Here is a 10,653-nt window from a genome sequence, read left to right on the forward strand (position 1 = left end):
TGGGGAAAAAAGCAGTTTGGGTTAATTCCTCAAAAGTTTATTTTTAGCAAAAGCTTTGCCGATGATATGCAGAAGACACTTGCTAAGATAAAATTACTCTCATGGCATGAATCAGCTTATTGCTCTTCATCTCCTTTAAAATAATGGGTTCTTTACATTTGTTGGATTTATTTTAACACATTAAGGCATTTTCAAAAGTGAATGTCAATTTGAAAAATTACTCTCTCCATGTGTTCAGTAATGGAAGGGAAATGCACAAGTGCTCCATCAGCAAATATCCAAGGGTTTCTCTTATTAAGCCTTCCCATCGCATCAGAGCAGGTGAAAGGATTAGAGGACTTAATTCCTGCTTCTAATTCCATTTCCATCAGAGCTTTAAATATTTACTACTGCTTAGGAATCTTACATTTTGGTAATCTTCAATGAATTGGTTATGTGTTTTGAATTATCACAAAAGTGCCCTATAGAAAGATCTTATCTTTTGCATCTCTCCCTTCCTTCCAACCCCAGGCCCACTGAAAGTAGGTTAGGGAAACTAAATCAAACGTAAGTCTAAATAATTGAAACTGGGCTCCTTCTGGGAGCAGTTGAAATCCTGTTGCAAAGCTCACAATATGACTGGGTAGAAAATTGTTTGAGTTTAATTTTTTTTAAGTAAATTGTTTTTCTTGACCATGTTTCTTTGACAAATGTTGTGCACATAGTAGGTATTCAGGAAACCTCTACAAATTGAATTGAAATCTGTTCTTTTATGGGGACACCTGATTTCTTTTTCCTCCTTTTGTCCCCTTGCTCAACCCCTCTAAGTATTCAGAATGTTGGGATTGAGTTTGGGACAGAAGTTCTCAACTGGCATCATTAGATAAAATTTAAGGAATCTGTGAACTCGGGTGAAAAACATCATCCCTTTCTCATGACTAATATTTAATTAGAAGTTAGCATTTCCTTCTATTGTAAATACAAACACTTCCCCACACACAGTAAAATGAACAGTGTTTCTAAACATTTGCCACTAATAGAAATCACACATATTTTCAAATTATATAAAATTTTTGTGGATATTTTGAAATGTCATTCATGTTGATTAATATTTGAAAAAATTATTGGGTTCACTAGAAGATATTTTTATTGATATTTTTATTTCATAATAAAGCATATCTGTTATAACACATATTTTATGTTCCTTTTATTACTTTAATAATATTTTAACATATTCAGTTTCCTTGGTAAAGCCATATATCTTGCGTTAAGGATTTGAACAGGGCTGGGACTAGGGCCCTGTGCTGGATAAGCTAGAGCGACTGTTTCCTTGAGTGTGACATGCCAGGGGTGTAAAGTTTCAGAAGGCACTCAGGTTTGTGCAAGTGCAGATTTGGCACGCTGATCTGAGGGTGAGGGTCTTCAATTCTGCAACCTCAGCACCTCCTTTGTCTCATCTTAGTCCAGACCTATATTTGAAAATCCTATGCTGTGAGGCATTCCCTTCTTAGTGGTCCTCATCCTTAAGCGAAATGATCCTTCGGTAAATTCTAACATACCCAGGGAAACTTGGTTGGTGTTTGGGAAGCCTAAAGGAATATGGGAGTCCAGAGAAGTGTGGCCTTTTCTCACATTCAGCCAGCTTTTGTGGACTTGGGAGCCTGGCTGAGGGGTAGCTAAGTGCAAAGTAGGAGGAGGCCACTGGGGCACTAAGATCCGCAGGATAGTAGCAGAACACCTGACTGTTGTGCATATGACAATACACCTTGAAAAGAACCTTTCAGAGGGGAGCAAGATAGCCCCAACCCCTTCTGAATATCCACTGGAAGTAACTGCCTGTTCCTATCTCCGCAGCCTGTGATAATGGCTCTGGGAGATTATCCAGGTGAGTTTACTGGTGATGTTGTGCAGGTGGGCTTCTCTCTTATGAGCTATGAGAGCCCTGAATGCAGGCAATTTTCTCTGGCTGGTAGCAGAAGAGAAAGTCAGAAAAAGTTAAAACATGAGAGGCTTTGATGCGCTGCTAGGCTGGCTTGAAGATCAGGGTTGGAAAGGAGTGTGAGTTGTCTCCAGCTGAGACAGACCCTGATTGGCAGCCAGCAAGGAAATGTGAGATTTAGTTCTACTAAAAGAAGGACCAGATTCTACCAACAACCTGAATGGGCTGGGGAGCAGATTTCTCTTAGGAACTTCCAAAGAAGCACTCAGCTTCTGTTGACCCTTGATTTTAGCCTGTGACACGCTGAGCAGAGAACCCGATCTCACTGTGTCAGACTTCTGACCTACAGAACCTTGAGGTTGCTGTTTTAAGTTGCTAAATTTGTAGTAATTTGTTATATAGCAATAGAAAACCAACAAGAGCTGACCCCTGAAAAATGGGGAGGGATGGAATACATTTGGTTACACAATGGTACAATTAAATAAACTCTTTGCCAGACCAAAGCATTGGTCACAGACTACCACAAATCCTGTGTTTCCATCTCTCTTTTCAAACTTTTCTTCACATAATTCCTACCAAGTATCTTTGAGTCAAGTAGCATGCAAGTAAAAAGAGCTAACTCTAAGGATTTTCCTTTCCAACTAAAAGTGGACCTAATATGAACTTAAGAGAAAGTATATATATTCAGTTTAATCAGGACTCTATGTTGATAGTAGAAGCAAACCAATAAAAATTGTTCCAAACAGAATCATCACATTATATATTTGGAACTAATATAATGTTATATGTCAATTAAGGCTCAATTTTAAAAAATGCTGCAAACAATGAGGGGGAACTATTGGATGATGCCATTGAAAAAAATGTGACAGCCACAACCCAGTTAAGTTTCTGAGTCCATTCATCTGCAATTCTTTTTGATGTGATTCTCCTTTTTGTGTTGCATGCTTCACCATAACTGCAAAATGGGTTCAAGGAATAAGAATAGTTAATGACTTCCTCATTCCCATCCCTGTGAGGAGAACACTGCTTCACCAAATTAGCTAACAGGTGAATTCTGTTAGAAAGGGAAAAGATGGAAAGCATTTATAGATTATGGAACCAACAAGCACCTAACATATTAGTGTATACTCAATGTTTATAGACAGAATACTGTACACTCCTTATGTTGTATTTTTCTCTGGTATTTTGAACACTAAATTTAAGAAAATGAATTTTAAATATTGGTGACTATTTGTTGGATCCTTTAATAGGACAAGACATGTAAGTATGAAAACAACAGAAAATGAAAGAGAAAAGGATCACATTATTTTAAAATTGTACAATGGAAAGTTCCATGAAAATAAAAAAGAAATGGCAGTTAAGAAAATTAGTTGCCATGAAAATAACAAAGAATTGATATTCTTCAAAATGAAAAGGTTTTTATGCAACCTCAGAAACAACAAACCACCTGGTAGCAGACACTTTTGAGGCTTTGCCCCACTCTGCTTGGCTGACACTGTTGTAATGAAGCCAGGACCTGCTTTCCCTCACCTAGGCGTTGCATCCCGGACAGGCTGGAAGTGCCAGGGAGTTAAACCCCCAGTATCCGACAATCCCCAACCACAGACTGGTAAGAGTTGTGCAAATATCCCAGCTCCCTCATCCATAGGAAGGATAATTTGCCGTGGCAGCCTACTCTTTATCAGCTCCCTTCACTTGTCTGTCTCTCTTTCCCTCAGACCAGCGTTTCCCAGGATTACCAATAAAACCCACTGTTTCCACAAAAATATTACTTTCAGGAAGAGTTCAGATGAGAACCAAAGGGAAGACATACTTCCATAATAGTTTTAAAAAGTCAATAAACAAATCACAAAACCCACCCCTCCCCTCCATGTGCTCCAAAGCTTGTTTTGGATCTACCATGCTATACCATGCTATAACATTGTTTTGAACACCCCTCTAGCTAAGGAGATTTGGGAAAAAATATGTATGCATTTACTTTCAAAAACTTTCTGCCATTCAATTCAGTATTACTACTTTTCTCTTCATTCTCTATCTATTCAAAAATAGTATCTAGTAATTAAAAAATACCTTGGTTAATTACATCCCCTGTACTAAGAATGAATTGAGACAGGAGGGGCATCCAATTATAGGCTCTCAGAGTGTTCATTTTGTTACAGGAAATCTCAAGAGTGAAGGAGGTCGGTCAGAGGAAAGAATAGACAGAGGCTCCCTGCATGCTCTTACCCTTCTCCTTCAGACAGGCCTCTTAGCTCTGATGCTGCCCTGGCCTCCAAGTCCTGTCTCCAAACCTCACCATTGCTGTAGTCTTGGCACCTCCTTCGCTTGGTCTGTTTCTGTGTCTTGACTCTTCCTGAGCTATGATATTGAATTTCTGGCACTGACCTACCTATTCTTTCACAAATGTCTCATGTGGACCTCATCCAGTTTTCAATGTCACTCCTTTCACACTTCAATGGTCACCCATTCAATTTTGTGACTCATTATCACCCAGACTATTGCTCCATTTTTAAGAATGCACTACCATAGTCCATGTTTAAATATCATGTATCGGGACGCCTGGGTGGCTCAGTTGGTTAAGCAGCTGCCTTCAGCTCAGGTCATGATCCCAGCGTCCTGGGATTGAGTCCCGCATCGGGCTCCTTGCTCAGCGGGGAGCCTGCTTCTCCCTCTGACTCTGCCTGCCACTCTGTCTGCCTGTGCTCGCTCTCACTCTCGCGCTCTCTCTCTCTGACAAATAAATAAATAAAATCTTTAAAAAAAAATCACGTATCGTTCCAATATTTTACAATCAGTAAAATTGATTTTACTGTAAATGATACTGGAGTCGGTTAAGGGTTAATAATTACAGATTGTGAGGATTTTATGCATGCATTTTACAGAAGGTAAGAAGCAGATATTTTTTAAAGCGCTGGATATTGGCTTCATATTTCTGCAGAAATTCATTCAAAACCAAGAAAATCACCAAAAAATGGTAGGGGTTCTTACTGAATGTATCAGGGCAGACTTCCCCTCATCCTCCATTGACTGCTATTCCACTCTTGTGAAGATTCAATGAACTTCAGCGTGCAAAATTGTTCTGCAAATTTTGGATCGGTATATCAGTAGATGTATTGTTATATTTTATAGTACAGAGTTCAGTGTGGTGATTCTATTTCCTAGAGAGAGGCTGAACAACTTTTCATAGTGCTGGCCAAAGAGTAGAGCCTCCACTTATTTTTATTCAAGTAACCATAAATGCATTTGATTCCCTTCTTGCTGTCTTGCACGAAATAGGCTAATGCCATTTAGTAAACCTTTTTGGATCTGCTGATATATTAGAATATACAAATAACCACTGTTTTTCATTTCTAAAAGCAGAGAATCATTAGAAATCACCAGTGATATGTATAGTTAATTGAATAGCTGTGCTAAAACAGTATTGTGAATAAACAACTCAATGGTACATGATGAAAATGAATTCATTACATGCAAACTATAATTATAAGGCATGATAAATCACATACAGAGGTTATCTCCACTGTAAAGTAAATAACTGTCTCACTCAGAGCTGATTTGCTAAAATATTATCTAGAAAACCAATAAATATTCATTATTCATATTAACCACAAAATTCTGTCAGTAGGAGGTTACCTCTTTCAAGGTCACCTGCATTGAAAAGCACAAAGAAGAGGCAGCCAAGACACACTTATTCAGGTCCCTATTGAGCCACAAAGTTTATTGGTTTTTATTTTGTTTTGTTTTGTTTTTACCTCTAACAAATTCTTGACTCTGCTCTGTTCAATTTAGAAAGTGTAATTGTGGATTTGTGGTCTCCTTTTGCTTACACATTTATACATATTGTAAAGCATGAAGTGCAAATGGCTCAATGGAAATACCTAGAAAGCATGAAATCTATGTAAACATAAGATATTCATACCTTTTTATTTCTAGTAGTTTAAAAAAATTACTTCCTCTGACAAATAACATTAAATATCTCTCAAAGCATTTTCAATCTATGAAGGCCACTTAAACCATATAGTCTTATCATAGGTATAGTGGAAGATCTAAAGGCACATATATTGAGCATTATATACTGAAGCATGAAGTAAAATGCAGTCATTAGACATATTGAGGTTTTTTTTAATATTTTTTCTCAAGATACTTAACTCTTTTTTTTTTAAGATTTTATTTATTTATTTGACAGACAGAGATCACAAGTAGGCAGAGAGGCAGGCAGAGAGAGAGGAAGGGAAGCAGGCTCCCTGCTGAGCAGATAGCCTGATGCAGGGCTGGATCCCAGGACCCTGGATTCATGACCTGAGCCCGAGGCAGAGGCTTTAATTCACTGAGCCACCCAGGTGCTCCCACATTGAGGTTTTTGATCATGTTGGTTTAAGTCGGAATGACACACTTTTGGAATGGAAATTTGGTCCCACAAAATATATCACTAATTCAAAGAGATCATTTAAATATATTTGTACCAGGAATATAAATATACTTTACTGTACAGTTTATGTACTGTTATACACAACAGATTTTTTTACATATAATGAAAAGTAAACATTTTTACTATCTAGCCATAAATTTAAAAAAATAAAAAAAAAACTTTATTTTCACAAAGGACTTATTTCCTCTTTTACCTTCATGGAATTAACACCCTTTCAGATGGATATAGAAATTTCTGTTCACCAAGATGTGAGTCGAAATTTGGAGCCCAGCTGCCTGGCATTTCTTTGACTGGAACTTCAGCAGCAGCTCTGATTATCAACTGAGATTATATTTATAAATCTTGTTTGGTGACATATCTGAACCTCCCTGTAGATTCTAGAACAACTTGGCAGGTGACCATTTGACCAAGCATTTGACCAAGAATCCCTGGGGTATGTATGTGGCGGTCATAAGCGAGTCCATCATTTCAAAACTTAAGACTCAGCATAATGTCATTTCCCTACATAAGAAACCTAGAAAGGTTTTGAAGTATCTTTAGGAGTTCTTAGAATTAATGTTCTGAAAATGCAGAAAGCATTATATTTTTATTTGTTCATATTATTTGTTGTATATTAAAAAACTCAAACAGAAAGCTGCATTTAGGAGAAACAAAAAGTTTCCGAGTAAAAGACAAATAAATTGGTGATTTTCATGGTTAGAATCAATTTTTGCAGAAAAGTGAAACCAACGTCTAGTATTTAAGAATACTAGTATTTAAGAATACTAGTATTTAAGAAAAGTTAATTTTTAGACTCTAGACTATATGTGTGTAAAGTCCTTTAGTTTTATCTTTCTTTCATTACCATTGAGGACAGGGATTACAAATAGTGCACCTGGCATGTGATATTTAGACATGGAACAACAATTTTAACATTCTTAAAAATGGAGAAATAGTCTGGGTGATAATGAGTCACAAAATTGAATGGGTGACCATTGAAGTGTGAAAGGAGTGATACTGAGAATCGGATGAGGTCCAAGTTAAATGTAAAGGAAAGAGTAAGTAGGCTAATGCCAGAAATTCAATATCATAGCTCAGGGAGAGTCAAGACACAGAAACAGACCAAGCGAAGGAGGTGCCAAGACTACAGCAATGGTGAGGTTTGGAGCCAGGACTTGGAGGTCAGGGCAGCATCAGAGCTAAGAGGCCTGTCTGAAGGAGAAGGGTAAGAGCATGCAGGGAGCCTCTGTCTATTCTTTCCTCTGACCGACCTCCTTCACTCTTGAGATTTCCTGTAACAAAATGAACACTCTGAGAGCCTGTCATTGGATGTCCCTCCTTTCTTATTTTAATATAGCATAAATTATGCTATCAAGCAAGTTACACTTTATTTTTTTAAGATTTTAGTTATTTATTTGAGAGAGAGAGAAAGAGAGAAAGAGAGCAGGCATAGGGCAGAGGGAGAGGGACAAGGAGACTCCCAGCTGAGCAGGGGGTTTGATGCCAGGTTTGATCCCAGGACCCAGAGATCATGACCTGAGCCAAAGGCAGGTGCTTAGACTGAGCCACCCAGGTGCCCCTAAGTTACACTTTAATTAATTTAATTTAATTCGTGAATAAATTAGTAAAGAAGTGATCAGAGTGGACCCAGTGATGAAAAGGACATAAACATTTTAAAACTATATATTTTGCCAAATCTTCCCTGATTTTATCAGTTTTTGTTCTCATCAGCATGTAATGCTGCAGATTATTTCTTTTTTTTTAATTTTTAATTTTTTTATTAACATATTATTAGCCCCAGAGGTACAGGTCTGTACAGGTCTCCGCATCCTCACCAGCATCTGTCATTTCCTGCCCCAGGGGTACAATTCAGGTCTGTGAATTGCCAGGTTTACACACTTCACAGCCCTCACCATAGCACATACCTTCCCCAATGTCCATAACCCCACCACCCTCTCCCTACCCCCCAACCCCCAGCAACCCTCAGTTTGTTTTGTGAGATTAAGAGTCTCTTATGGTTGGGGCACCTGGGTGGCTCAGTGGGTTAAGCCTCTGCCTTCGGCTCAGGTCAAGATCTCAGGGTCCTGGATTGAGCCCCGCATCAGGCTCTCTGCTCAGCGGGAAGCCTGCTTTCCCCTCTCTCTCTCTGTCTGCTCCTCTGCCTACTTGTGATCCCTCTTTCTCTGTCAAATAAAAAAAAAAAAATTAAGAAAAAAAAGAGTCTCTTATGGTTTGTTTCCTTCCTGATCCCATCTTGTTTCTTTTATTCTTTTCCTACCCTCCAAATCCCCCACATTGCCTCTCAACTTCCTCATATCAGGAAGATCATATGATAATTGTCTTTCTCTGATTGACTTATTTTGCTAAGCCTAATACCCTCTAGTTCCATCCACGTCATTGCAAATGGCAAGATTTCATTTCTTTTGATGGCTGCATAGTATTCCATTGTATATATATATATATATATATATACCACTTCCTCTTTATCCATTCATCTGTTGGTGGACATCTAGGTTCTTTCCATAGTTTGGCTATTGTGGACATTGCTGCTATAAACATTTGGGTGCACGTGCCTCTTCCGATCACTACATTTATATCTTTAGGGTTAATACCCAGTAGTGTGATTGCTGGGTCATAGGTTAGCTATATTTTCAACTTTTTGAGGAACCTCCATGCTGTTTTTCAGAGTGGTTGCACCAGCTTGCATTCCCACCAACAGTGTAGGAGGGTTCCCCTTTCTCTGCATCCTCACCAGCATCTGTCATTTCCTGAGTTGTAATTTTAGCCATTCTGACTGGTGTGAGGTGGTATCTCATTGTGGTTTTGATTTGTATTTCCCTGATGCCGAGTGATATGGAGCACTTTTTCATGTGTCTGTTGGCCATCTGCATGTCTTCTTTGCAGAAATGACTGTTCATGTCCCTCTGCCCATTTCTTGATTGGATTATTTGTTCTTTGGGTGTTGAGTTTGATAAGTTCTTTATAGATTTTGGATATTAGCCCTTTATCTGATATGTCGTTTGCAAATATCTTCTCCCATTCTGTCAGTTATCTTTCAGTTTTGTTAACTGTTTCCTTTGCTGTGCAAAAGCTTTTGATCTTGATGAAGTCCCAGTAGTTCATTTTTGCCCTTGCTTCCCTTGCCTTTGGCGATGTTCCTAGGAAGAAATTGCTGCGGCTGAGGTCAAAGAGGTTGCTGCCTGTGTTCTCCTCAAGGATTTTGATGGATTCCTTTCTCACATTGAGGTCCTTCATCCATTTTGAATCTATTTTCATGTGTGGTATAAGGAAATGGTCCAGTCCCATTTTTCTGCACATCGCTGTCCAATTCTCCCAACACCATTTGTTGAAGAAACTGTCTTTTTTCCATTGGACATTCTTTCCTGCTTTGTCGAAGATTAGTTGACCATAGAGTTGAGGGTCTATTTCTGGGCTCTCTATTCTGTTCCATTGATCTATGTGTCTGTTTTTGTGCCAGTACCATACTGTCTTGATGATGACAGCTTTATAATAGAGCTTGAATTCTGGAATTGTGATGCCAACAACTTTGGCTTTCCTTTTCAATATTTCTCTGGCTATTTGAGGTCTTCCCTGGTTCCATATAAATTTTAGGATTATTTGTTCCATTTGATGGGATTTTGGTAGGGATTGCATTAAACGTGTAGATTGCTTTAGGTAGCATAGACATTTTCACAATATTTGTTCTTCCAATCCATGAGCATGGAAAATTTTTCCATTACTTTGTGTCTTCCTCAATTTCTTTCATGAGTACTTTATAGTTTTATGAGTATAGATTCTTTGCCTCTTTGGTTAGATTTATTCCTAGGTATCTAGGAATATCTGTGTTATCTGTAAATGGGATTGACTCCTTAATTTCTCTTTCTTCTGTCCTGTTGTTGGTGTAAAGAAACGCAACTGATTTCTGTGCATTGATTTTATATCCTGACACTTCATTGAATTCCTGTACAAGTTCTAGCAGATTTGGAGTGGAGTCTTTTGGGTTTTCCACATATAGTATCATATCATCTGCAAAGAGTGATAGTTTGACTTCTTCTTTGCTGATTTGAATGGCTTTAATTTCTTTTTGTTGTCTGATTGCTGAGGCTAGGACTTCTAGTACTATGCAGATTATTTCTTAACAACAATCTGAAAACCAGAAAAAATTAGTTCTTTCTATAATGATCATTTCTTTGATAACTGTGAGGGAAAATTTTTCATGTTGATAGCTTTTCTTTCTTTATGACATACATTTTCATACTCTTAGTAGGGAGGGAATGTGTGTCTTAACTTGAGCTCCCCGGAAGCTCCCATGAGATAGAATATGAGA

Source organism: Lontra canadensis, unplaced genomic scaffold, assembly GCF_010015895.1.
Source record: "Lontra canadensis isolate GAN:19392208 unplaced genomic scaffold, GSC_riverotter_1.0 scaffold13, whole genome shotgun sequence".
NCBI classification, from domain to species: domain Eukaryota; kingdom Metazoa; phylum Chordata; class Mammalia; order Carnivora; family Mustelidae; genus Lontra; species Lontra canadensis.